The sequence below is a fragment of the Mercenaria mercenaria genome, chromosome 15 (genome assembly GCF_021730395.1).
Source record: "Mercenaria mercenaria strain notata chromosome 15, MADL_Memer_1, whole genome shotgun sequence".
Lineage (NCBI taxonomy): Eukaryota > Metazoa > Mollusca > Bivalvia > Venerida > Veneridae > Mercenaria > Mercenaria mercenaria.
The window spans coordinates 3,294,006-3,321,406 of NC_069375.1; the positions used below are offsets into that span (position 1 = coordinate 3,294,006).

The 27,401-nt window shown below is 36.5% G+C and overlaps 1 long non-coding RNA gene across 4 annotated transcripts; it reads left to right on the top strand.

Annotated features, from left to right (window-relative positions):
* Positions 1-968: 968 nt before the first annotated feature.
* Positions 969-24,728, top strand: LOC123545049 (uncharacterized). Of its 4 annotated transcripts, none has more exons than XR_008367314.1 (7): positions 969-1,778; positions 2,520-2,746; positions 2,963-3,087; positions 5,910-6,023; positions 6,176-6,324; positions 21,394-21,622; positions 23,824-24,728. It is a non-coding gene; the product is annotated as an uncharacterized LOC123545049 (long non-coding RNA). The 4 variants fall into 4 exon arrangements; XR_008367311.1 differs by having other exon boundaries at positions 2,520-2,634; XR_008367312.1 differs by lacking the exon at positions 21,394-21,622 and having other exon boundaries at positions 2,520-2,634.
* Positions 24,729-27,401: the final 2,673 nt, after the last annotated feature.

Here is a 27,401-nt window from a genome sequence, read left to right on the forward strand (position 1 = left end):
GGTCAGACGGTCTGTATATAGACCAATCCGTTTCTGGATGATAACTCAAGAAAGCTTGGGCCTAGGAGCATGAAAGTTGATAGGAAGTTTGGTCATCACCTGCAGATGACCCCTATTGATTTTGAGGTCTGTATGTCAAAGGTCAAGGTCACAGTGACCCTGAACAGTTAAACAGTTTCCGGATGATAACGCAAGAACGCTTGGGCTTGGGATCATGAAAGTTGATTGGGAGGTTGGTCATGACCAGCAGATGACCCCTATTGATTTTGAGATAAGTATGTCAGAGTTCAAGGTCACAGTGACGATACCTTGAGAACACGTGGGCTTAGAATCACTAAACTTAATAGGGAGGTTGATCATGACCAGCAAATGACCCCTGTTGATTTTGAGGTCAATAGGTCAAAGATCAATATCACATAGAACCAGAACAGTAGAACTTTTGTTTACAGTGAGCAAATAATTTCTGTTCCTTGTGCAATTACTGAATGCATCAAGGGGGGCATTTCGTGTTTGACATGCTCTTGTTCTTTTCAAGGTTTTCTTCACACCTAGATGTGAACTGGTCAGAGAGTAGTGAGATTCCGACAATATAAACTCTGTCACCCTTAGCACCCCTTATTTCTACAATGAAATAATCGATATGAATAATAAGCCTAAGGTCAACCACTGTGGTCAAGTTGCGACTACTATATTAATCACCACTTGGGTTATTTGGTATAAAGTTATTCATTATGAAGAAAAATCTGTTCAACTTCTGCAGCCTTGATTGATAAAGATACATGTTTACAGTTAACTTGCCTTACCAGCAACCTGTTTCAGGAAGGAGCCAGTCAGCTTACTTTCTAAAGTTGACTTTCTGTTCTAATATCAATTAAGCAGCCATCTGTCTTAAGCAGCCATATTGTGTTGTACTCTTTGTTGACTGCTTAACACAGGTTTGACTGTACTATTATCATATTTCAGCAGCATTCCAGATTGTTCTACTCCAGTGTACCATGCAGAGATATGTGTCAGATATATGTTGCATCTGTCCTGTCTGTGTCTTCATTAAAACACCAAACCATTTTCTCCGCTGGTATCCCAGGCACCAAAGGGTATTCTGGCACAACACCAAATAGATGTTTCTGCCTGACACCATCAGGGTATTCTGGCCCAACACCAAATAGATGTTCCAGCCTGAAACTATCAGGGTATTCGGGCCCAACACCAAATAGATGTTCCAGCCTGACACCATCAGGGTATTCTGGCCCAACACCAAATAGATGTTCCAGCCTGACACCATCAGGGTATTCGGACCCAACACCAAATAGATGTTCCAGCCTGACACCATCAGGGTATTCGGGCCCAACACCAAATAGATGTTCCAGCCTGACACCATCAGGGTATTTGGGCCCAACACCAGATAGATGTTCCAGCCTGACACCATCAGGGTATTTGGGCCCAACACCAAATAGTTGTTCTAGCCTGACACCATCAGGGTATTTGGGCCCAACACCAAATAGATGTTCCAGCCTGACACCATCAGGGTATTCATGCCCAACACCAAATTGTTGTTCCAGGCTGACACCATCAGGGTATTTGGGCCCAACACCAAATAGAATTTCCAGCCTGACATCATCAGGGTATTTGGGCCCAACACCAAATAGCTATTCCAGCCCAATTCCTGGATATTCCAGCTAAACACCTGGTTCAACAGCAAGACCATCCTGAAGCCCAGCACCTACAATGTGGGAAGCCCATTGTTGGACTCAAACTTGAAGCCCTGTCTGCAAACATAGGTAAATATTACTACCTACTTAAGAAATAATAAATCTGTTGCTATATTTTATCAGTTACTAAAATATGGGCAGGAGTTTGGATGCATCATAATTAAATCACAAGTGCATAGCACAAGTGATTTGATTATTTGCATCCATATGACTGTCCGTATTTTATTAACTGTCATTCTTTTATGACATCACTGCTGAGTCATAACTGAGCTAATTAGTTCGTAGAGATCAAGATGTGTTTTTTGGCCCTGCACATAAGTCAGTACGACTTTTTATCATAATTAAGTTTTTGAAATGTTGTTTACAACCGTTTGGTGCTGGATGTATGTAATGGAACAGAAGTAGAATCTCGTATGTTACAATCATAGGGGTAAAATGTAATACTATCAGCCAACCATATTTTATCAAAGATTCATATATAGGCTGTTTGCTATATCTTTATATAGCAATTAATGTGTGTTGTGTTAGAATGGTACATAAAGAAGCTGGGGACCAGCTTCTATAAATAAAAAAATCAAGAAGTAGAAAGGACTGCCAGAATATAAGATTCTCAATATCTATAAATTCTCTTGTACCATGTGATATTTTGAGTGAAAAAAAACCAACAAACCAACTATAATCTCATTCAGTTATGCCTAGAAAGTTGTGCATAAACTTGTCATTCTTTTTTTGGGGGAAAACATCCAATTAAAAACTTGTGAAACACATAGGATCTTGAAACAGTGAAGAAAGATTATTTGTTCTATTTAGGTTACTGTGAGTATAAGGACTCCCAGTACAAACAGGATGCTACTTGGGAAGATGGCTGTCCGTTCGTCTGTACATGCATTGATGCAACCAGTGCACAGTACCAGTGCCAGGAAAAGTAAATACTTACTTTAAAAGTAACAGCCTTTTATGCTTCCTCAAAATTTGGATATAGGGGGCATAAAGTTTTGAGTATCATATGGTGTATACACACAGTAAATACTAAAACGGTAAGTATAATTTGTACTAAAGATGTTTGAGAAAGTTTTGGAAAGAAAACAAGATAAGCAGCCCTGTCAAACTTTGGACAAAAGTTATAATAGTTCTGTCTAGTACTGTCTAGTTTTTAACAGTTTACTAGTTACTGACATGTATTGAAAGTTTGGCAATGAAAAAAGAAGTTAAAAATTGTAATGGTCCTAAAATATAAACCAATTATTCGACAGGTGCCCATGTTATGTGGATCCACAGCCATATTGTAAGATGGTTCAGAATCCTGCCACCAAGTGCTGCATGAAACCCTTGTGCAATGCTTGTTCACAAACACCTACACCACAGACAAACACACCAGGTAAATATTCTGGTTAAGTCCAGACATTTCTCTAAGGTGATAGGTTTTGATGCAAACATTGGTGTTTTCATGACATGATAATGTTTGTAAGAAAAGGATCCAAAAACTAATGCTTTACATTTTGTAGTCAATTTTTAGCTAGACTATTTGAAGAATAAGTAGAGCTGTCTTTCTCATCATGGTGTCGGCATCGGCATCACACCTTGGTGAAGTGTTTTTGAACCAGTCCCATTTTGACAAAACCTTTTGAGATAAGGTTTTGAAACTTTCAGCACTTGCGTACCATTACCTTGTCCAGTTTTAGGTAAGAGAGCATAACTTCATCAAGGATTTTGGCTAAATTATGGCCCCTTTTAACTTAAAAATCTTGGTTAAGTTTTTCATACCAGTTAATATTTTGTGTAAACTGTCTGACATATGGCTTTGAAACTTTTATCATTCTGTTCTGGGGCCAATACTATTCATACTGTATATCAATGACCTTCCACTTCACACAGGCAAATCATCAATTGACATTTTGGTAGATGATACAACAATATCTGCCTCAGGTAAATCAGTAATGGAAGTACACAATACCCTACAGGCTGACATAAACACTGTTGAAAAATGGTGCACTGATCACTCAGTGCTTCCTAATACATCTAAAACAAAAGCTATGTACATCACTGCCTCCTATAACAACAATAAAATAACAAATTACACAACCTGTAATACTATCCAAATGCAGGGTGAAGTACTTTCATACTTATCCACGGAGAAACTTTTAGGAGTACTGTAAAATCATTAAATTTCGTGGGCATGAAATTTCATGGTTTTGGTCAAAATGGCAATTTCATTGGTTTAAGAATTGGTGGATTTCAACTTTTGAACATAAAATGAATGGGAATTTTACTTGTTTGTTGGGATTAAATTTCGTGGATTGACTCAGCCACGGAATCCACGAAAATAAGTCCCCCACGAATATTAATGATTTCACAGTACAGGTGGATAAACATCTAAACTTGAAGTATCAGACTGAACAAACCATGAAAAAATGCAATACATATTTATATCTTTTCTTACGAATAAAGTCTTTCCTGAACTTACACTCCTGAAAGCTATTTTTCAATGCCTATATTTTGTCACATTTTGATTATTGCTGCATTATATGGGTAAACTGCAGCGACAAGCTCCTAGAAACTGTTTTAAAATTCCAAAAACGTGGTGCAAAAATTATTCTTGACAAATATTTTTGATGCCCCATCTGCTGAATTATCTAAAAAAGTGAAATGGACTTTTTCTGACAGAGGTTAATACAAAAAAAAGCGATCCTAGTATATAAATCGATTCATGATCAGTGTCCTAATTATCTTTCTTCAAAATTTACTGAAAAGCAAACATCTGATCGTGAACTTAAGATTTAGAGAAAATGATGAACTAGTAGTACCTGTGCCAAAAAAGGAATTTTTCCCCAAAGCTATGCACTAGTCTGGAACAGTTATCTGGAATAACTTACCTAAACACACGTTTTTCAGACACTCTGGAAAATTTAAAAGATCATACCTTCAGTGGCAATACAATAAGTCATAATTTTAATTAAATGTCAGGAAATACTGTCTCTACCATCTCTATGCATTTTCATTATAAATATAGTGTCCTGTATTGCATATGATCTTTCATTCTCATATTATTTTTCTGAGGACATAACTTTGTGTTTTATTTTTTCATAGTATTTTATTCATGTTTATTGTTTCTGTATATAGCCATGTATACCGGTATGTGGAGTCCACATTGTGGACCGTATTGTAAATTGGCTTAGCAAAATATATATTCAAATATAAATAGTCATTATTATTATTATTATTATTATTACTTGTTTATTATAACATTCTCTATCTGTAGGCAAGAGTACATAGCTCTGTCAAGAATTTTGGCTAAATTATGGTCCTTTTAGGACTTCAAAATCAGTGCAATTTTCGTACAACTTCATGTTTTGTCAAAACTATTTGATATGTGGCTTTCAAACTTTGAACACTTGTTTTCCATCTTCAGACAAGAATACATAACTCTGACAAATATTTAGGCTGAATTATGGCCCTTTTTGGAATTGGAAATTAGTTAAGTTTTCGTACAAATCCACGTTTTGTCAAAACTATTTGAACTGTGGCTTTGAAACTTTGAACAGTTGCTTATCATCATGATTTCCATTTGTTGGTAAGAGTACTTAACTCTTTCAACTATTATGACCCTTTTTGGACTTGGAAATCAGTTTAAAAAAAAATGCATACCAGTCCATATTTTGCCTTACCTGTTTGTCATATGGCTTTGTAACTTAGACCACTTGTTTACCGTCATAGTCTACATATGTAAGCAAAACAACATATTACACTAGGACATGGAATTAAGCTCATTTATGTCCCTTTTAGACATAGAAATAAGTTAAATAAAGTTGGCATACCATTTCATATTTTGTCTAAACTGTCTGGTGCATGGCATTTTAAGATTGAACACTTGCTTACCATGATGGTCACACATTGCCATATAGCGCTAGACTGATCCAAATCCACAAATACAGATACATTGTTTGTCTTATCTATTTTTCTTCTTTTGTCTAGAAAAATTTTGACCCCATACTTCCATCAATTCTTCGAATAGTCGATTGCATTGATTTTGAGGTTCGACTTTGACATTGGCTTACTTCTCTGACAAGGCCATATTTTGGGTGTATAATTAGTCACTCCTGTGACAGCCCTAGTTTTTTCTGTGAACAAATAGATACAATTAGAATGATTGAAAGTAGTATAAAGAATGCACTTTGATATTTTGGTACCAAATATTTGCAGATGTATATGTATACGAAGAAGTACATACCAGGAAGGACAATTGTGGTATGATGGCTGTAACAATGTTTGTCGGTGTGGCAATTCTAACAAAAACATATACACATATAGACAAAGGTTAGTTGTATGTGCTCATTAGTCTGTTTTGTCAGAGTTTCATTTCTTTATAAAATTAAACCCAAGACTATGTAATTAATTTCTCATATCTGACATGGCTTTCAGCTGCCAGAAGACCCTAAAAGATCTTATATATTTATGACACTTTGCAGATTTGCAATGCATGCTACTATCCCACAAGGCTGTGAACTGGTTCCTGACCCAAAAGATCTTTTATTCTGCTGGGTACCAAGTAGTTTGATCCCTCCGAAATAAACCATTGGTATAGTGGTTACTCCTGAACCTACTGGAACGGTAACAGGTAAATTGTATGATTGTGTATTCTGTAAGTGCAGGTGAAGCTAAAGAAAATGATTTTTACGGGTTGTCTGTGGAAAAATATCATTGTTACAGACTGTCAGATGTAAAGTAATCCAGCAGATAAAAAAGGATAACTAAAAGTATTCGGTTAATTTGTTGGAATAAAGTAGCTGTCTAACTATGTTAACAGTATTCTTATAGAGAATCAGTGTGTTTTGCAGTAGAAAAGTACAGGGATTATCTTATTCCTGCCTTTATGCTTGTATTTGTTTCTTACTACAATTTTCATTTATACAAGGGAAGTCAAGCCAGCAGTTCTTACTTAAAGGAATGGTTATGGTACTTTTAGCTCTTGTGACCACTCAATGTCCTGCATCCGTTGTGCGCCGTCTGTCCGTCAACATTTCCTAAAAAATCTTCTTGAAAACTACTTGGCAGAATTACACCAAACTTCACAGGAATGATCCTTGGGTGGCCCCCTTCCAAAGTTATTCAAAGAATTTAATTCCATGCAGAACTCTGGTTGCCATGGCAACCAAAAGGAAAAACTTAAAAAAAGTTCTTGTCCAAAACCACAGGACCTAGGACTTTGATATTTGGTATGTATCATCTAGTGGTCCTCTACCAAAATTATTCAAATTATCCCCCTAGGGTCAAATATGGCCCCGCCCCGGGGCTCACATGGTTTATATAAATCTTCTTGTACAAAACCACAGGGCCTAGGGCTTTGATATTTGGTATGTAGTATCATCTAGTGATCCTCTATCAAGATCGTTCAAATTATCCCCCTAGGCTCAAATATGGCCTTGCCTCGGGGGTCACATGGTTTATATAGACTTACATAGGGAAAATTTTGAAAATCTTCTTATACAAAACCACATGGCCTAGGGATTTGATATTTGGTATGTAGCATCATCTAGTGGTCCTCTACCAATATTATTCAAATTATCCCCCTAGGGTCAAATATGGCCTTGCCTCGGTGGTCACATGGTTTATATAGACTTATATAGGGAAAACTTTGAAAATCTTCTTATACAAAACCACATGGCCTAGGGCTTTGATATTTGGTATGTAGCATTATCTAGTGGTCCTCTACCAAGATTGTTCAAATTATCCCCCTAGGGTCAAATATGGCCCCGCCCTAGGGGTCCAGAGTTTTACATAGACTTATATAGGGAAAAAAGTTTAAAAATCTTCTTGTCTGAAACCACAACACTAAGACCTTTGATATTTGGTTTGTAGCATTGTCTAATGGTCCTCAACAAAGATTGTTCAAATTGTACCCATGGCATGAAAAGAGGCCCTGCTCTGGGGTCCCAAGTTTTATATAGACTTAGAAATAGCTTTAAAAATTTTCTTGTCTGAAACCATACGACCTAGGCTTTTGATATTTGTTATGATGAATTGTCTAGTTGTCCTCTACCAAAATTGTTCAAATTATGCCCCAGGGGTTATTATGTGAGTTATATAGGAAAAAATACTTAAAAATCATCTGATCCTATTTCCAAGACTGTTTAATTATAATTACCTGATGACCCCAAGTAATATGATGTCACTTGACTGTGACCTTGACCTACTGACCTACTTTCTTGTTTTTAGCTCACATAAGGTGAGCTTTTGTGATCCGTCCGTGCGTGAACTTTTGCTTGTGACCACTCTAGAGGTCACATTTTTCATGGGATCTTTATAAAAGTTGGTCAGATTGTTCAACTTGATGATATCTAGGTCAAGTTCGAAACTAGGTCAAGTGCGGTCCAAAACTAGGTCAGTAGGTCTAAAAATAGAAAAACCTTGTGACCTCTCTAGAGGCCATACTTGTCAACAGATCTTCATGAAAGTTAGTCAGAATGTTCACCTTGATGATATCTAGGTCAAGTTTGAAACTGGGTCACATGCCTTAAAAAACTAGGTCAGTAGGGCAAATAATAAAAAAACCTTGTGACCTCTCTAGAGGCCATATTTTTCAGGGATCTGTATGAAAGTTGGTCTGAATGTTCATGTTGATGATATCTAGGTAAAGTTCAAAACTGGGTCAACTGCGGTAAAAATCTAGGTCAATAGGTTTAAAAATAGAAAAACCTTGTGACCTCTCTAGAGACCATACTTGTGAATGGATCTTCATGAAAATTAGTCAGAATGTTCACCTTGATGATATCTAGGCCAAGTTAGAAACTGGGTCACGTGCCGTCAGTAACTAGGTCAGTAGGTCAAATAATAAAAAAAACTTGTGACCTCTCTAGAGGCCATATTTTTCATGGAATATGTATGAAAGTTGGTCTTAATGTTCATGTTGATGATATCTAGGTCAAGTTCGAAACTTAGTCAACTGCGGTCAAAAACTAGGTCAGTAGGTCTAAAAATAGAAAAACCTTGTGACCTCTCTAAAGGCCATACTTTTGAATGGATCTTCATGAAAATTGGTCAGAATGTTCACCTTGATGATATCTAATTCAAGTTCGAAACTGGATCATGTGCCGTCAATAACTAGGTAAGTAGGTCAAATAATAAAAAAACCTTGTGACCTCTCTAGAGGTCATATTTTTCATGGGATCTGTATGAAAGTTCATCTTGATGATATCTAGGTCAAGTTCGAAACTTAGTCAGCTGCGGGGTAAAACTAGATCAGTAGGTCTAAAAAAGAAAAACCTTGTGACCTCTCTAGAGGCCATACTTTTGAATGGATTTTCGTGAAAATTGGTGAGAATGTTCACCTTGATGATATCTAGGTCAAGTTCGAAACTGGGTGAAACCTTGTGACCTCTCTAGAAGTCTTATTTTTCAATGGATCTTCATGAAAATTGGTCAGAATCTTTATCTTAATGATATCTAGGTCAGGTTCAAAACTGGGTCACATGAGCTCAAAAACTAGGTCACTATGTCAAATAATAGAAAAAACGATGTCATACTCAGTTCAAAACTGAGTCATATGGGGACAGGTGAGCGATTCAGGACCATCATGGTCTTCTTGTTTAAGATACAGCCTTGAAATTTTGATGACATACACAGTTTTGCACACAGATCATAAAACTGAATTTCATTGACCATGAATATAACCTACTGACTTTCTTAATATTTTATCATCAGTTTGACATTTGAAACATGTAGCTCATATTACTCAGGTGAGCGGTCCAGGGTCATCATGACCCTCTTGTTATATATTTCGTTAATAATTGTACCCCCTAAACAACAAAGTTGTAAGGGGGTGTATACTGGTTTCAGGTTGTCTATCTCTCTGTCCGTCCGTAGACACAATCTTGTGCGCACCATCTCTCCTCATCCCCTAGACACAATTTAAACAACAAAGTTGTAAGGGGGTGTATACTGGTTTCAGGTTGTCTGTCTGTCTGTCTGTCCATCCATCTGTCCGTCCGTAGACACAGTCTTGTGCGCACCATCTCTCCTCATCCCCTTGACACAATTTAATGAAACTTCACACAAGTGAATAGTAACAACAGCTAGTAGTTGTGCATGGGACATGTTAGGTTCTTTCAGAAAAAAAAAATTGCAGAGTTACGGCACTTTGTTTTTTGTTCCTATACTGTATACATAGACACAATCTTGTGCACACTATCTCTCCTCATCCCCTTGACACAATTTAATGAAACTTCACACAAGCTATCAGTAACAACAGAAGTCGTGCATAGGGCATGTTAGATTCTTTCAAAAAAAAATTGCATACAGTCTGCATATGTAGTCTTGTGCATGCCTAATCTTCCGAACCCTTGCACACAATTTAATGAAACTTCACGCAAGTGATCACTACCAGCCCTAGTTGTGTATGGTGCATGTTACGTTCTTTTAGATAAATATTCTGCAGAGTTATGGGACTTTGTTTTTTGTTACTATACTGTATACATACAGTCTATATATATACAGTCCACATAATTATGCAATCTTGTGTGCATCAGATTGCAATGTACTGTGTCAGTGCATGCAGGGGGTACATTCATCACCTTTAGTGATAGCTCTAGTTTTTATAACTTTTCACCAGTGAAGAAAAGGAAAGCATTTGATACTTTTCTCTATATTTTAGTGGTTATTACCTGAATATTGTACATGGAAAACCCATGCAGACATTTTTAAAATATATCAGGAGTGAGACCAAAATCATCTGTTGGAACTGGCACTGCATCAAACAAAGCAGCTGTGTTAAACATAAATATTACTGACTTTCATGGTTCTGTCTGTAATTTTTGAAAAGTAGATGTACCATGGGATGGTGCACCTGTATGTCCATATGTCTGTCTGTCTATCATATTTCTTGTTCACAGTATAACCCAATAACAATACGAGGTATTGACTTTAAACTTGTTTATCATTCAGATCAAAGTTTTGTTTTATAAAAAAAGTCTTGGAAATACTGTAGAAGACTAGATTTTGATATTCATATGTAAATTGTAATATGACATAGTAATGTGAATCTACTGAAAATAATACTATAAATCAAGTACTACCCTTAGCATCAATGACTCCAGTACCAGGGCTGACTCAAGTAATTCCTGTGGACCTTAGCTCATCTCTGTCCCCCACTGGCAGTCATTGTTCTGCTGTGTATGGAAGTTATTATAACGTTTTATGAGCTTTAGTTCGTCAGTTGTTCAGTCTGTCTGTCCGTTGATTTTAATGGTTTCCAGACAATAACCCTTGAAAGGTTTGACAGATTTACACAGGTGCAACATCATAAAATAATGGTCATGTTCTACATGGAGGTCAGTAGGTCAAAGGTCAGGGTTGCTATAAGCCGGAACAGTTAATGGTTTCCGGATGATGACTTGAAAATGCTTAGGTCTAGAATCATAAATTTTGGTACACTGGTGTAACATCATAAAATACAGGTCAAGTTTGATTTTGAGGTCAGTAGGTCAAAGGTTAAGGTCACAGTGACCCAGAACAGTTAAATCATTTCCGGAAAATAATGCGTGTACTCTTGGGCCTAGGATCACGAAACTTAATAAGGAGGTTGATCATGACCAGTAGATGACCTCTATTGATTTTGAGGTTCAGCTTTAACATTGGCTTTCTTTTGTGACAAGGCTGTATTGTAGGGATATAATTTGGCTCTACTTTATTGTGCCCCCCCCCCCCCCCCCCCCCCCCCCCCCCCCACTTCAAAAAGTATTTGATATGAATTAATGAAACCTTGCTTGATTCTTTATCATGACATGAACTTGCGCACGTTCTATTTTTCGTCTCACTCCGCCCCCTAATTTATGAGTTATGGCCCCTGAAATATTTACACACAATGTCTATAACTATAAGATCTTGGATAAGTTCCGTTATGAAATGAATCAGACTAGTAGGACAAGAGGTTTGTTCCCTGGAATTACAAAACTTGCTTTATTTCACATTGTTTTCCCTCTTATCATGTTCATTTTAGTTTTAATTAATATTTATATAGTATGTGTGTATACTCCAAGATCTTGGTAAACTTTGATGTTGGGTTTGATTGGACACCAGAGTTATGGGCCCTTGAATTTCAAATATGCTTTATTTTAAATTGTTTAGCATCTTCAGTTTTAGCTTGACTACGAAGTATAAGGAGAGCAATCCTATTCGACCCTGTGTTGGCGTCCTTCAGTGTCCCACCCTTGGTTAAAGTTTTTTTAGCTCACCTGTCACAAAGTGACAAGGTGAGCTTTTGTGATCGCGTGGCGTCCGTTGTCTGTCTGTGCGTCCGTGCGTAAACTTTTGCTTGTGACCACTCTAGAGGTCACATTTTTCATGGGATCTTTATTAAAGTTGGTCAGAATGTTCAGCTTGATGATATCTAGGTCAGGTTTGAAACTGGGTCACGTGGGATTAAAAACTAGGTCAGTAGGTCTAAAAATAGAAAAACCTTGTGACCTCTCTAGAGGCCATATTTCTCAATGGATCGTCATGAAAATTGGTGAGAATGTTCACCTTGATGATACCTAGGTCAAGTTTGAAATTGGGTCACGTGCGGTCAAAATCTAGGTCAGTAGGTCTAAAAATAGAAAAACTTTGTGACCTTTCTAGAGGCCATATTTTTCATGGGATCTTTATGAAAGTTGGTCAGAATGTTCATCTTGATGATATCTAGGTCAGGTTCGAAACTGGGTCACGTGCGGTCAAAAGCTATGTCAGTAGGTCTAAAAATAGAAAAACATTGTGACCTCTCTAGAAGCCATATTTTTCATGAGATCTTCATGAAAATTGGTCAGGATGTTCATCTTGATGATATCTAGTTGAAGTACGAAACTGGGTTACGTGGGGTCAAAAACTAGTTCAGTAGGTCTAAAAATAGAAAAACCTTGTGACCTCTCTAGAGGCCATATTTCTCAATGGATCTTCATGAAAATTGGTGAGAATGTTTACCTTGATGATATCTAGGTCAAATTTGAAACTGGGTCACATGCGGTCAAAAACTAGGTCAGTAGGTCTAAAAATAGAAAAACTTTGTGACCTCTCTAGAGGCCATATTTTTCATGGGATCTTTATGAAAATTAGTCAGATTGTTTACCTTGATGATATCTAGGTCAAGTTTGAAACTGGGTCACATGCGGCTAATAACTAGGTTGGTAGGTTTAAAAATAGAAAAACCTTTTGACCTCTCTAGAGGCCATATTTTTCAAGAGATCTTCATGAAAATTTATCAGAATGTTCTCCTTGATGATATCAAGATCAGGTTTGAAACTGGGTCATGTGCAGTCAAAAACTAGGTCAGTAGATCTAAAAATAGAAAAACCTTGTGACCTCTCTAGAGGCCATATTTCTCAATGGATCTTCATGAAAATTGGCGAGAATGTTCAATTTGATGATATCTAGGTCAAATTCAAAACTGGGTCAGGTGCGGTCAAAAACTAGGTCAGTAGGTCTAAAAACAGAAAAACCTTGTGACCTCCCTAGAAGCCTCATTTTTCAATGGATCTTCATGAAAATTAGTGAGAATGTTAATAATTCGCCTTGATGATATCTAGGTCAAGTTCGAAACTGGGTCAACTGCATTCAAAAACTAGGTCAGTAGGTCGAAAAATAGAAAAACCTTGTGACCTCTCTAGAGGCCATAGTTTTCATGAGATCTTCATGAAAATTGGTGAGAATGTTCACCTTGATGATATCTAGGTCATGTTTAAAAGTGGGTCACATGCCTTCAAAAACTAGAGCATTAGGTCAAATAATAGAAAAACCTTGTGACCTCTCTAGAAGTCATATTTTTCAATGGATCTTCATGAAAATTGGTCAGAATTTTTTATCTTGATGATATCTAGGTCACCTGTGCTCAAAAACTAGGTCACTTTGTCAAATAATAGAAATAACAACGTCATACTCAGTTCAAAACTGGGTCATGTGGGGATAGGTGAGCGATTCAGGACCATCATGGTCCTCTTGTTAATCTTTCTCTTCTTTCTTCTTATCTCTGTGATTACTGATGGATTTGATTCAAACTTTATCATCACCCACATAATCTGACATGTGGGCCATAACCCTGGAACCAATATTTTATGATTTATCTCCCCTTTTCACTTAGAATTTCAGGTTAAAGTTTTGATGCACTTTCACTCTATCTCTGTTATTACTGAATGGATCTGATTCAAACTTAAAATAGTTGTTCATCATCATCACCAACATCATATGATACAAGGTGCATAAATCTAGCACTAGTTTGTCATGAATTATTCCCCCTTTCTACTTAGAATTTCAGGTTAAAGTTTTAATGCACTTTCACTCTATCTCTTTTATTACTGAATGGATTTGATTCAAACTTAAAATACTTGTTCAACATCATCACCCACATCTTATGACACAAGGTGCACAACTATGACACTAATTATTTATGAATTATGCCCCTTTACATAGAAAACAAGGTTACTTCTGATGCATTTTCCCTCTATCTCAGTTATTACAGTATAATTACATAATGCATTTGATTCAAACTTAAAATAGTTGTTCCACATCATCACCCACATCATATGACACAATGTGCATAACTCTTGCACCAATATTTTATGAATTATGCCCCCTTTTGTTTTGATACATTTTATCTTTTATTACTTAATATTCTGACACAGACTCAAACTATTGTGCAATATCTTCATCCAACATTGGAGTCATTTAACACTCCAGTGACAACTCCAGTTTCCTCTGATGTGCCCAGTTTCACTATCCAGCATCAAAATAGTCGAGCACGCTGTCTCCTGTGACAGCTCTTGTTTCACCAGTCCTCATAATGTTTATGAGATTAAATTTGTTATGTATTTCAGGTGGTTTCACATTATCAAAGTAGATAATTCTGGATTAATTTTATGTCAAATTACCTCCCTTTCTGTTAAATTTAAATGAATATAGTTTGATAACTACTTACAGGACTGATTTCAGATTTCATTTATATCATCAAACTCAGACAGAAACTTCACAGGTATATTGGTCTTCATGTATAGATGAATCTATTGATAGTGGGGTCACTGGGTCAAAAGGTCAAGGTCACAGGGACCTGAACATTGATGATGATTTCCACTTAGTAACTGGAGAAGGGTTTTTCTTCTAGGACTTTGAAACTTAAGAGGTCTATAGATTTTTGGATCACTGGGTGAAAAGTCAAGCTCACAGGGACCTGAACATTGAAAATAGTTTTAGCTCAATAACTTTTGAAGGGTTTTACCTAGGATACATTCATAGGTATATTGATCTTGCTGTATAGATGAACAGTATTGGATTTTTTGTATCCTTAGTTCAAAGGTCAAGGTTGATTTTAAGATCACTGAATCAAAGGTCAAGCTCACAGGGACCTGAAACTTAAAAATATTTGTCGCTCTTTAACTTGAAAACAATTTATCCAAGGATTTTTAAACTCAATACTCTTATTATACCCCCACAAACGAAGTCTGGGGGGATATATAGGAGTGAGCTTGTCAGTCGGTCTGTCTGTCGGTCCATCCGTTGGTTTTCATGGCTTCCGGACAATAACTCATGAAAGGCTTGACCGATTTAGCTAATATTTGGTACACAGGTGTAACATCAGAAATTACAGGCCAAGTTTGATTTTGAGGTCAGTAGGTCAAAGGTCAAGGTCAAAATTGAATACCACCTGTTCTTGATTTTACTACTACCAAATTATTGACTGACTTTAATTCTACAGTAATTGTTTCAGGCAGCTATAGTAATAACGATTCTATCATCAGAAATTTGTTGTTATTACATATAATCCTGTTAGTTCTTCAGCAAGAAGGCAGTAGGTATTGTTTACAAACTGCTTAATCTCTTAGTTGTAAAAAAAACTCATATTAAATACAGTGTTTGTGCATATTCTCACATGATTTGTCCATTCTAAAATGTTGATCAGATTGCCAATCAATATTATATTGGTTTCGAGTGAATTAAATTTCGGCAATTTTAATACTTTTTGTATGCATGGAAGAATTACCTAACCAGTTGTGCATTCCTTAACTTGAGACCTAAAATGGTTAAAAACATTTTATTAAAATTGAAAAAGTCTGTTGTCTAGTGTGGTTTCATTTTTAGGTCAGATATAGTTAGGGCAATGGAACTACATGTATGTGTTTGTGTAATACAATGTGACACTGGTAAAATGTATGCTTTTGAGTTCATTTAAGGTTCAAGTCTTTCTCATAAGCACATTCACCTATTCCAAAAGTTATGTAGAGCAAGAGACATAAAATGTTTTATGTAAAACTATGTCCTGTTGTTTACCCACATAACTTGTAAGAAAGAAAGTATTGTTGACATAACTTTGATTTGCGGAATGCTATATTGTTTCTTTAAGCTATGTTAAATGAACACAATTTTCCAGCGGTGAATGGGTACACACAATGTCATGGAACTTAATTAGGGCAAAACAATCTTAAAGAGCTTACAAACTCTCAATCCAAGAATACATGCATTAAAAGCTTACTTTTTATGCCCCAGGCATCTACTGATGCGGGAGGCATATAGTGATTGTCCTGTCTGTCCGTTCGCTCGTCCGTTTGTCCGTCCATCCATACGAGGTTTACCAAACGGGACCGTTTCGTCTAGCATCAATACCCCTTACTGGAATGACTTGATATTAATGCAGATGTAACCTGTGACCATCCTCATCTTCAGACATCACCTGACCTAAGTTTGACCTGGACCTCCTTTTGGACTTAGGTTGCTTTATGTGGGCCATCTCTTGGTTAACCAAATGGGACCGTTTCATCTAGCATCAATACCGTTTACAAGAATGAATTGGTACTAATACAGATGAAACCTGTGACCATTCCTCATCTTCAAACATCACCTGACCTCAGTTTGACCTTGACCTCGTTTTGGACTTAGGTTGTTTTGTATCGACAAGGATGCCAACGGGGCATCAAGCGTTTATTGAACGCAGCTCCTTGTTTTTAATTTGTAGCGCATTTATTGTTATGACTTGCAAAATCAAAAGTATGTCTTTCCTTTTCTGCCAAAGTTGAATGTTTAAAACAAAGAGCAACAGAAACTGCAAAATAAATAATTGTATTAACAAGTGAATTGGGCCATCAGCAGATGATGGATTTCCTGTGCATCATCAGTACGTACTGTTGAGGTGATTATATGTAATCACAATGATATCTTGTTATACATGTGTACTACATGAAAGTAACAGCTTTCTTATTCTTATGTAGTGAGAATAAATCCAAGGAGAAACCCTTTGTTTATTTGGCTAGATAGGGCACTAGTTTGCCCAGGATACTAACTTAGCCAACACGGTTAAATTGCCAGATTTTCTTGTATCGGCCTGCTGTCCTTTCAGCTTGTTAACATCTCTCAATGTCTGTAAATATTACAGTATAGTGTGTCCGTTTAACATAAAGATATATATGAGTCAGGTGTTGATTGGCTGCCATGTCTTTTGGGGGCAGTTTAAACTTTGAATATTTATTGGTTCTTTTATGTATTTTCAAGCCTTTTTGATGTTTTGGCAGTGCTTGTTAATTCTTGTGACAAGGTTTCTAATTGTTTTCTTCAAATCGCAATCCAAAAACAAATATTTTTATTTTCAGTCAGCTCACCCGCTCCAAATTTTTTTTGAAAAAAAAAAAACAATGACCAAGAAATTAATTTGGTATGGCTTAACATATCTTTTCTGAATCAATTTTAAAAACTTACTGCCTATCCTCGGGTAAACCATTTAGGACCTTAATGGCCCATTTATGAATCTAAAGCAAAAAAATTTGTATATGCAGTTTTGAGTCATTAGTGTTATCTTGACCTTTGCCTTCAGGTGAGCGATACAGGGCCATCATGGCCCTCTTGTTTTAACTAAAAATGGGAGGTCATGTTTGTTTTCATGTGTCAGTGGAAAATTACCTTTAAACCATTTATATGATGATGCTTAAACTTTATGTGTGCATTGAGGTCTCAATGCTAAATATACCAGTAGCCAAAATTTATTTGTATATACAAACTGTCTTTTGTAATTGCGAAAGGTATTGCTTTTACATAAAAAAATAAAAATGATCAAACTCTACATAATAATGCCATGCTTATTTTTACCCGCACTTTTGAACTACAGATGTAAGCTGTGTCTGTTCAAACCAACATATTTCTGCATCATTTATTTCAGCTGGCAATTCAAATGTTTGCTTATCATAAATTGTAACAGCAGCTTAATTATAGAATAATTTTTCAAGAGTACTGGTATTCATAATAATTATAGCCTGTATTTTTAGCTCACCTGAGCCGAAATGCTCAAGGTGAGCTTTTGTGAACGCCCTGTGTCCGTCGTCCGTCCATCATCAACAATTTGACTGTTGACGCTCAAGAGGTCACAATTTTGGCCTAATCATAATGAAACTTGGTCAGAATGTTACCCTCAATAAAATCTTGGACAAGTTCGATATTGGGTCATCCGGGGTCAAAAACTAGATCACAAGGTCAAATCAAAGGAAAAGCTTGTTAACACTAGAGGTCACAATTTTGGTCCAATCTTAATGAAACTTGGTCAGAATGTTACCCTCAATAAAATCTTGGACGAATTAAATATTGGGTCATCTGGGATCAAAAATTAGGTCACCGCGTCAAATCAAAGGAAAAGCTTGTTAACACTCTAGAGGTCACAATTTTGTCCCAATCTTAATGAAACTTGGTCAGAATGTTACCCTCCATAAAATCTCGGAAGAGTTTGATATTGGGTCATCTGCAGTCAAAAACTAGGTCACCAGGTCAAATCAAAGGAAAAACTTGTTAACACTCTAGAGGTCACAATTTTGCCCTAATCTTAATAAAACTTGGTCAGAATGTTACCTCACTAAAATCTTGGTCGAGTTTAATGCTGGGTCATCTAGGGTCAAAAACTAGGTCACCAGGTCAGATCAAAGGAAAAGCTTGTTAACACTGTAGAGATGTCATTTATGACTGTATCTTCATGAAACATGGTCAGAATGTTTATCTTAATGATCTCAAGGTCCAGTTTGAATCTGAGTCATGTTGGGTCAAAAGCTAGTTAACACTGTAGAGGCCACATTTATGACCATATCTTATGAAACTTGGTCAGAATGTTAATCTTGATGATCTTTAGGTCAATATGTCAGGTGAGCGATACAGGGCCTTCTTGGCCCTCTTGTTTAATTAAAGGCTGATCACTACCAAATAGAATGTAAGCCTCCGCAGGTCTAGTCACAAGTAGTCCAAATATAAATAGTACTAATCTTTTTTCCTTTCCTAGTGCATTTTTTCAGCAGCAACATGCTTACTTTTACCCTACCGCATTTCAGTATGCATCATTTTGCATTCTATTGAAAGCGGCATGTTCCTATCGCATGCTAGGTAAAAATGGCAGCGTAAGAATTTAATGTCTCGAAAAGAGAAATTGAAAGAAGTGAAAAGTAGTAAATTCAGCGGGTTGTATTTAACGAACAGTAGTTTAGAATATAAAAGTTTCTTTTTGTTTTTCTAAAGTAGCGATCTAGTTCTTTATGAGAATATATGTCTCTGAAAATCTGATATGCTAGAAAATGTTATGAAGTAAGTGGATTTTATATGAAATAAAGAACAGCTGGATTAAGTGGTGTTCAGCCTCACTGTTGTGTCCTTTTTGTTATAGAGTTAACCTTCCCTCTCTTATTTATTAGCCCACCATCATCAGATGGTGGGCTAATAAAATCACTCTGCGTCGGTGGTCCGTCCGTCCGTCATTCCGTCCGTCCGTTAACAATTTCTCGTTATCGCATCTCCTCAGAAACTACTGGGGGGGATTTTGACCAAACTTTGTCAGAATGATGTATTGATACCCTAGTTGTGTCCCCCTGAAAATCAGACTGGTTCAACAATTTATGAATGAGTTATGGCCCTTTGTTTATTTCTATATTTTACATAGATTTATATAGGGAAAAACTTTGAAAACCTTCTTATCCAAAACCACATAGCCTAGGGCTTTGATATTTGGTTTGAAGCATCATCTAGTGGTCCTCTACCAAGATGATTCAAATTATTTCTCTGGGGTCAAATATGGCCCTGCCCTGGGGGTCAAATAGTTTTTAATGACTTATATAGGGAAAAATTTTGAATAACCCCTTGTCCAAAACCACAGGGCCTAGGGCTTTGATATTTTGTATGTGACATCATCTAGTGGTCTTCAACTAAGATTGTTCATATTATACCCCTAGGGTCAAATATGGCCCAGCCCTGGGGGTCATATGGCTTACATAGACTTACATAAGGAAAAAACTTTGAAAATCTTCTTGTCCAAACCACAAAGCCTAAGGCTTTGATACTTGTAATGTAGCATCATCTAGTGGTTCTCTACCAAGTTTGTTCAAATTATCGCCCTAGGGTCAAAAATGGCCCCGCCGCGGGGGTCACATGGTTCATATAGACTTATATAGGGAAAAGCTTTTAAAATGTTCTTGTCAATAACTACAACATTCAAATTTGGACCACATGTATATTTTTGAGTGGCAAGATGAACCTTGACATGAGTTGACCTTGATTTTGACCTAGTGACCTACTTTCACATTTCTGTAGCTACAGCCTTCAAATTTGGACCACATGCATAGTTTTGTGCACTGGAAAAAACTTTGACCTTGATTTTGACCTAGTGACCTACTTTCACATTTTTGAAGGTACAGGCGTCGAATTTGGACCATATGCATAGTTCTGTGTTTCAAAATGAAATTTGACATTGATTTTGACCTAGTGACCTACTTTCACATTTCTCAAGCTACAGCCTTCAAATTTGGACCATATGCATAGTTCCGTGTTTCAAAATGAAATTTGACATTGATTTTGACCTAGTGACCTACTTTCACATTTCTCAAGCTACAGCCTTCAAATTTGGACCACATGCATAGTTTTGTGTACCGAAAAAAACTTTGATCTTCACATTGACCTAGTGACCTACTTTCACATTTTTAAGGTACAGGCTTCAAATTTGGACCACATGCATAGTTTTGTATTCCAAAATAAAATTTGACCATGATTTTGACCTAGTGACCTACTTTTACATTTCTCAAGCTTCAGCCTTCAAATTTGGACCACTTGCATAGTTTTGTGTACCGAAATGAACTTTGACCTTTACATTGACCTAGTGACCTACTTTCACATTTTTAAGGTACAGGCTTCAAATTTGGACCACATGCATAGTTTTGTATGCCGAAATAAAATTTGACCTTGATTTTGACATAGTGACCTACTTTTATATTTCTCAAGCTATAGCCTTCAAATTTGGACCACATGCATAGTTTTGTGTACCGAAATGAACTTTGACCTTTACATTGACCTAGTGACCTACTTTCACATTTTTGAAGGTACAGGCTTCAAATTTTGACCACATGCATAGTTTTGTATTCCGAAATAGAATTTGACCTTAAGATTGACCTAGTGACCTACTTTCACATTTCTGTAGCTACAGGCTTCAAATTTAGACCACATGCATAGGATTGTGTACCGAAACAAACTTTGACCTTGACATTGACCTAGTGACCTACTTTCACATTTCTCAAGCTACAGCTTTCGAATTTGGACCACATGCACAGTGTTGTGTACGGAAATAAAATTTGACCTTGAGGTAGTCAATAAGTCTTGAAATTTGGAACACTCAAAAATGGCACATTGGTGGGTGCCAAGATCACTCTGTGATCTCTTGTTTTAGATGTCCACTGTTTCAACCTTCATCTTGTCCTTGGAGAGCCGACCCTGCACACTTGTGTTGTTTGATATCAGATGTAACATTGGTAAAATTCCTGCCACAGTCTATCCACTAGGATACAGCTAGTATACAATAAATCCAATCATTAAACCAACACCAGTAACTGGTGGCTACATCATTGGTGGTGGACTGGTACTATATCAGACTGGTTCTGGCTTCAAAGAATCAACATGTGAGTTTTCCTTTTGTTCCAAGAAGGTCCATATGTCACTAGCTTCCAACAAGACAGTGCAGCATTGCAAAGGCCAAGTTTGAAACCGAGTTTTATGGGGTCAGAAACAAGGTCACAAGGTCAAATCAAAGGAAAAGCTTGTTAACATTCTTCAGGCCACATTTATGACCCTATCCTCTTGAAACTTGGTCAGAATGTTTATCTTGATGATTCCTAGGCCAAGATTGAAACTGGGTTATATTGGGTTAAAAACTAGGTCACCCAGTCAAATCAAAGGAAAGGCTTGTTAACACTCTTGTTCATTTGATGTACATGAAACATGGTCAGAATGTTTGTCTGCATCATATGAATTTTTATCTGGGTCATGTGGGGTCAAAAACTAGGTCACCAGGTCAAATCAAAGGATAAGCTTGTTTACACCCTAGGGGGCACATGTTTGATTCAATCTTCATAAAATTTGGTTGGAATATTTGTTATCATGAAGTCTTGGAAGATTTTAAATCTGGATCATGTGGGCCAAAACTAGGGCACTAGGTCAAATCATAGGAAAAGCTTGTATACACTCTAGAAGCCACATGTCTCCACCAAATCGCTAGGTAAAACATGTTTACACTGTTACTGGTACTGATGATAAACCCGAACAGAAAATGAGGTTTTTTACCTTTAACTTTTTTATTTCTGCAATTTGTAATCAATGGTTGGTATCAAAATAAAGCTTAACATTTGCTGAAAACTATACATAATTCAAATTTATATTTAGTTATCAAACTCACACAAAGTGAGGCCTTGAAAGGGGTTTGTAAAACGGGGACTGTACATAGGTTGACTGATGATAAATTCGACCACTTTGTCATTTACAAAATTTTCTTCGTAGTATTATATTGAAACTTTCCCCAAAAAGCTGCAACAGTCATTCCTGATCAAGTATTGAAAAATGACCCAATGTCAGGCCTTTATGTTGCGACAGTGAGCATGCGCAAAAAATAACCCTCTTTCCCAGTAATTTTGGATAAATATTTTTTATACAAATTTATGTTAGTCATTTATTTATACAGAATATTTACCAATTTTGTTTTTATTTACACCAGTTGGTGGTGTTAGATGGTGTGTTCAATTTTATAAATAACCGATAGGTCGACTTTATCATCTGTCCGGGTTTATCATCAGTACCAGTATGGTGTGTTACACAGGTGAGCAACCTAGGGCCCTCTTGGCCCTCTTGTTAAAGTCATCTTTTAGCTCCATTTTAATGTTTATTCTCATTTGTATAGCCAACAGTTTTTTTATTTATAAAACTCAGTGATTCTTAATTAAGAGCATGGATGCAATATAATATTATGTGAAAGGGGAGAAGAGCAATGTTTGCTTTTCCAAAATTCAACTCCTGTTAATTTGGACCCCAAAACTTCTTTTTCAAAGTTATATCTGCTGTACAAGCAGACTACTGGAACCTGACATCAAAACAAAACATGTGTGAAAAATTCATATGAATGATTTTTTGTCACAATATTTGAAAAATTCATGATTCGTTCAGGATGTGTCATGATTAAACACTCGGGCCTCTGGCCATCATGATAAGAATACTACAAATCTGAACTCAAAACTATTTTATTTGCCTACAAAGCATGCAAAACTAAAATTTATTTCACATGTATATCAAATACATGTAAATGTAAATAAATGTAAATGAAAACTTTATTTACCGTCGCTTTGTGAAACAATTAACGTAAGCTCTGTAGAGCTTTTGATCGACCCTATTTTTTTAAGAAACGTTAAAACCAATTATACCTTACCCCCCAGCATTTTTCTTGTACCCATTTACAACTGGGTCGACTGAGGCAATTGTGATAATGTGCCTTGGGCCGAAGACACACCGCAGTTGGAGTAGCCAGGATTCAAACCAGGGGCCTTCACCTCCGTAGGAAAGCGCCTTAGCCCTCTCAACCACTGTGTCCACCAAAGCAATTGTTTTTGGACAGTGTAAGATTCAGCCAGATTAAGAAATAAGTTACCTATTAGACAGACATATTGATTTTGCTGAATGCCAACCTACTTCCATTTTCAATGATTGCAAAATTAATGTTGAAGAATTAATCCAGGAATCCATGACACTTTTCTCAGAAATCTATATCTTAAGATCATCTTGCATCCCAGGGCATGAGTTTTTTAAGATCAGTAATAGTCTTAGTTTTTTTTTTCAGGTGTGCTGTATGTGACCTTGACACGCCTTGCTGCAACCTTGACACTCCTTGCTGCAACCTTGACACCCCTTGCTGCGACCTTGACACTCCTGCAGAGTTGTCTTCCTGCATGTATCCACACACATGAAGTGCTGGCGGCTAACGAAGAACTGTGGTCTCATACTGATGCTTATCCACATTTTGTTTACAATACTTACCTCCTTATACAAGTTCAGTGTATTTGGATATGTTCATCCAAAAGAGTGTGATTCAAATGATTAAATAATGGGTCAGTAAGAATCCTATGTCAAAGAGTTTATAAGTAGATCTCCTTCACTTTCTTCTTTTTTTCCCTTTTATTTATATCGTATTGTTGAATTACAATACATTTTGGAAATATGAATGTGTGAGTTGGGTTTTAAGGCGAATCGACACAAAATGGTCATATATCGCCAAGTTTGGATATATATATATATGTTGTATGTGATGAATTAAATGGTTGTATAATATTAAATTGTTTAAGTACATTTTTTGTACACATTTTTGACATAGTTAATTTGTACGGAATACTTTACATAATAATTATAAATGTTTTTCAGCCATAATTGTTTTTCCAGTAAAATAGAAATATACATCCCTTGATATTAAAATGTGAAGCAAAATATGTAATTCCATTCATCTGCTTTAAACACAGTCATTTTGAGGTCTTTATGTTGCAATAGACATTATGTTAATATATAGAGGCTATTTTGTTTGTTTCAGTGTAAAATATAAATATCTTTCAGGAGTGAATACCAGAGGCAGTATTTTCATGAATGGCATGAAAATGTAAGACACAGTGTTCATGTGTGAAAGATATTTAGATTTTACATGTAAAACAATTTTTCTGTTTATGTTTTGACAAAATTTACCCATTTTATAGTTTCTTGCAAGTGAAAAATACTAATATTTTTACTGTGAAAATACCAGATATATTTCAATAATTCACTAAAAACTTGTAATTAATTTTGATCTTACACTTAAACACACAAAAAATCCTGTTTTAGTTTAGGCTACAAGACAGCTATATAGAAAAAAGATATTTTGTTAAGTGTTAGCAGTCTTTCAATAATGGAACATCAGTGTCTGGTTTGTTTGCCAACAGCTAAAATACTGCTGTATTCATATATTGCCCTCTTATGGTTCATGATCATTTTGTGAAAATGAAAGTTTTCAGATATTTTAACAAATTCTTATTGTGATCCATTTGTTCTACAGGTTTCTTTCAGCTTACACTTTCAGTCAAACTTTGTGTTCTACAGGTTTCTTGCAGCTTACACTTTCAGTCAAACTTTGTGTTCTACAGGTTTCTTGCAGCTTACACTTTCAGTCAAACTTTGTGTTCTACAGGTTTCTTGCAGCTTACACTATCAGTCTAACTTTGTGTTCTACAGGTCTCTTGCAGCTTACACTATCAGTCTAACTTTGTGTTCTACAGGTCTCTTGCAGCTTACACTTTCAGTCAAACTTTGTGTTCTACAGGTCTCTTGCAGCTTACACTATCAGTCTAACTTTGTGTTCTACAGGTTTCTTGCAGCTTACACTATCAGTCTAACTTTGTGTTCTACAGGTTTCTTGCAGCTTACACTATCAGTCTAACTTTGTGTTCTACAGGTTTCTTGCAGCTTACACTATCAGTCAAACTTTGTGGTCTACAGGTGTCTTGCAGCTTACACTTTCAGTCAAACTTTGTGGTCTACAGGTGTCTTGCAGCTTACACTTTCAGTCAAACTTTGTGGTCTACAGGTGTCTTGCAGCTTACACTTTCAGTCAAACTTTGTGGTCTACAGGTTTCTTGCAGCTTACACTTTCACTCTAACTTTGTGGTCTACAGGTGTCTTGCAGCTTACACTTTCAGTCTAACTTTGTGGTCTACAGGTGTCTTGCAGCTTACACTTTCAGTCAAACTTTGTGGTCTACAGGTGTCTTGCAGCTTACACTTTCACTCAAACTTTGTGGTCTACAGGTTTCTTGCAGCTTACACTTTCAGTCTAACTTTGTGGTCTACAGGTTTCTTGCAGCTTACACTTTCAGTCTAACTTTGTGGCCTACAGGTTTCTTGTAGCTTACACTTTCAGTCTAACTTTGTGGTCTACAGGTTTCTTGCAGCTTTATCTGGCACCACAAATGTCAATTACATTCTACTTTGACAATAATTAAATCATAATTCATATTCCAGTCTTCCAGACTGAAATGTTTACATATTTATATGCCACTATGTTCTGGCGTGTATGTTTCAGAGCCATCATGTAGGTGATGTGTACTATATTTACTCTGGACCAGTTATCTGGAATAACATACCTAAATTAATAAATTAAACAAGACTTACCTGGAAGTTGAAGTTCAATTATTATTCTACTGCCACTGGACCACAGGGTTTAATGAGATGAACACGTGATCTTATCAGGTGACCAGGCAGACTTTCAGAGTATAATTAAATAAAATGCTGTCACTGGATCATAATAAGGGTGGGTAAATATGGGAGGGCATTAAACCCTGTGGTCCAGTGGCAGTAGAATAATAATTGAACTTCAACTTCCAGGTAAGTCTCGTTTAATTTATTAATTCTACTGCACTGGACCACATAGGGTTAAATGAGAGTTCAGAGACCATGGCAGCATTTTAATAGAAACAACACATTTTCAAAACATATTGATTGTAACAGAATAAATTCTGGATACTGATACATGTATACATGTACTGATTATTTCAGATCATACATAATTTTTGCTTTGATGAATTACATGTATTAGCAAGTGAACAAACACAGTGCACATTGTGATTGCAAATTATACCTTCAGGTGTCACCCCGGTATTGAAGTACTTCCGGGTCGTTGTATCCTAGGAAGTAGTTCTTTGAAATTTTGAAGTTCCCAATTTAAAGCCATCCCTACTTTGACATGTTAAATTTTGAATGTATTTACTGACACTGTGTACATTTTGTGCCATTTCTGATGTCTTTAACAGTTGTTTTGTCTGTGTTTTTCAGACTATATTCCTGTGCGGATGGATTAAAAAACTACTCCAGACATGACAGATGTGTATTGGAAATATAAACATGGACTTAAAACTTTGATGTGTAGCAAAAAAGTTCATCGTTGATGATAGTGATTTTCTAAGCTATATTGACTGGAACAGGGTCATTCTTCAGAAATACAGAGCTGTCAATGCTGCAATTTTGTTGTGAAAGTCACAATCCATGTCAGAAGTTGCTTGTTTTACTATACAGCAAAGAAGAAGAAATTGTACTGGGCCGACACCTTCAGCAAACACTCTTGTATATAATATAAGTGATACATTTGTTTATTTATCTCTTGTTCAGGAAATTCAAGTTTACAAACATGAGATAAATACATAACCCAATCGTTTGTGATATGAGCCGTGCCATGACAAAACCAACATAGTGGGTGTGCGACCAGCATGGATCCAGACCAGCCTGCGCATCCGCGCAGTCTGGTCAGGCTCCATGCTGTTCGCTTTTAAAGCCTATTGGAATTTGAGAAACTGTTAGCGAACAGCATGGATCCTGACCAGACTGCGCGGATGCGCAGGCTGGTCTG